Below are 2,500 nucleotides of genomic sequence, written 5' to 3'. Positions count from 1 at the left end.
ACGATTAGCCATATTTCATAATTTAATGTTTTACTAATACTTATTATAAAGTGTTTTTTTTTTTTATCAACTGTGTACTTACCCATCATTATTATGGATCTTGGTGATTTGATGGATAAGGCTATTAAGCTTGGTATGGAAACTGATGAAGCTGAGGAATTTATAGCAAAGCAACAGGCTAGAGAGGATAGAATAGTTGAGAGAGAGGAGAAAAGGATTCAGTCAGAGTTGGCAGAAAAGGCAAAGCAACAGGCTAGAGAGGATAGAATAGCTGAGAGAGAGGAGAAAAGATTTCAGTTAGAGTTGGCAGAAAAGGAGAAGGATAGGATTTTTAAATTGGAATGTCTTGAAAGAGAAAGGGAGGAGAAGGAGGAAGTCAGGAAACATGAGTTAGCCAAAGCAGGGTTGAGAAATAGGGGTGCTATAGGTGGTGTAGATAGCGAGAATGTAATATCTTTGCCAAAAATTCCCCCCTTTGATGAGAAAATTGATGAAATTGATGTGTACATGAATAGATTTGAGAAATTAGCTGAATTTCATAAATGGGGGCAGAAAGACTATGGTATTATGTTAGGCACATTATTAAGGGGACGAGCTTTGAAAGTGTACTGTTGACTTGACCCTGCTATTGCAAGTAATTATCAGGAATTGAAGGCAGCCTTATTGAAAGCGTTTCAGGTCAATCCTCAGGTATATCGAAAGAAATTTAGAGAGGGATATATTGAAACTAATGAAAGCTTTGTGCAGTATTCATATAGATCAAGACAGAATTTTGATAAGTGGTTGCAATTAGCGGATGTTAATAAATCTTATGATGTCTGTGATTTTATGATCATGGATCAGTTGTTGGCTAATAGTTCAAGGGATTTGCGAACTTTTCTTTTAGAAGGGGTTTGTAAAAATTCTCATGAAATGGCGTTAGCTGCTGATAGGTATCTGATTGCTCACGGAATTACTAAATGTAGAAATTCTGAATTTAAGTCTGATAAATGTTCAAAGTTAGGAATGCAAGTAGGTGCTGATAATCTTAGAACATTGCAGTGCCACCCATGTAAAGAAATTGGGCATATTAAACCCAATTGTCCAAATAATCCTGTTAATTTTGCTCAATCTAAATATTCTAATATTCCTAAGATCAGTATCGCTCTAGCTAGTGAAGAAAAATCCAAGAATGCTATTGTGGATGTGAAAGGAAGGGTTTTTAACAAAACAGTAGAGGTCTTGTTTGATACTGGGTGTAATACTGTTGTTCTTAACGAAACTTTGATTCCAACACGTTATCTCGGTAAGGCTAAAACTGTGAAGGTGTATAATTGCATGAGTGTTCCAATATATCTGCCCAAAATTAGATGTTACCTTAGAAGTAAATTCTTTTCCGGTAGAGTAAATGCTATCGTAGCACCAATTAAATGTTCTGATGTAATTGTTGGGTTAATACCTGGATTGAAACAACACATACAGGCAGGAATAGAATTGTTGAGTAAAATACCTGTGACAGATAACGAAGTAGATGTAAATAAGTTACATGTTAATGTGGTTACAAGAAAACAGAGTCTTAGGGAAACTACATTAAACCCGTTGTCTGATGTCTTGTCTGAAGTTAAAGTAAATCCAGTAGATTTTAGTAATAAACAGTGGACATGTGATTCTCTGAAGTCAATTAGGAAAAGCTTGAAGGAGGAGGAAGAAATAACTTGCAAAGGGAGAGTTGTTAAGTATGTAGTAATTAATAAGGTGATTTATCGTAAATGTGTGCAAAGTAAAAATCAGCTAGATGTTGGTAAAATGCAAATTGTAGTTCCTCTTGAGTATAAAGAGATAGTTATGAAACTTGCACATGAATCGCTCATTTCTGGTCATTTTTCATCTAGGAAAACTATTGACAATGTGCTTGGTAAATTTTATTGGCAGGGGGCTAATGCAGAGATTGATAGATATTGCAAGTCTTGTCATAAATGTCAGAAATTTGGGAAAAGAGTGAAGAAAGTGTCTTTGTGTAAAATGCTTATAGTTTCTGAACCATTCAGTAGAGTGGCTATTGATATTGTGGGTCAGATTGTTCCAGCCTCAAGTCGTGGTCACAAGTATATTCTTACAATATTTGATTTAGCTACACGCTACCTTGAAGCTGTACCTCTCAGAAATATTGATACGGTTACTATAGCTGAAAGTTTAGTAGAAGTATTTTGTAGAGTTGGGGTACCAAAAGAAATACTAAGCGGCAGGGGAACTCAGTTTAAGTCAGATCTCATGGCAGAAATACATAGATTATTATCAATTAGAGCTTTATTCACAAGCCCATATCATGCTGCATGTAATTGAACTGTAGAACGGATGAATGGTGTACTTAAAAATATGTTAAAGAAAGTTTGTAGTGATAATCCAACAGAATGGGACCGGTATATTCCCGTTGTTCTTTTCGCTTATCGTGAAATTCCCAACGATACTCTAAAGTTGAGCCCATTTGAACTTTTGTATGGACGTAGTGTCCGTGGCCCTC

At 35.6% G+C, this 2,500-nt stretch overlaps 1 protein-coding gene and 1 pseudogene across 2 annotated transcripts in view; one reads left to right on the top strand and one right to left on the bottom strand.

The window, feature by feature from the left end:
* The window catches only part of LOC137641383 (uncharacterized), a 3,219-nt pseudogene extending 897 nt beyond the window's left edge, over positions 1-2,322 (top strand).
* The window catches only part of Nelf-E (negative elongation factor E), a 585,662-nt gene that overhangs the window by 349,041 nt on the left and 234,121 nt on the right, over positions 1-2,500 (bottom strand). The gene's annotated exons all lie outside the window — the stretch shown is intronic.

The sequence above is a fragment of the Palaemon carinicauda genome, chromosome 5, assembly GCF_036898095.1.
Source record: "Palaemon carinicauda isolate YSFRI2023 chromosome 5, ASM3689809v2, whole genome shotgun sequence".
Taxonomy (NCBI): domain Eukaryota; kingdom Metazoa; phylum Arthropoda; class Malacostraca; order Decapoda; family Palaemonidae; genus Palaemon; species Palaemon carinicauda.
Note: the sequence above shows the minus strand (reverse complement) of the source record. Positions and strands in the feature narration are given on the sequence as shown.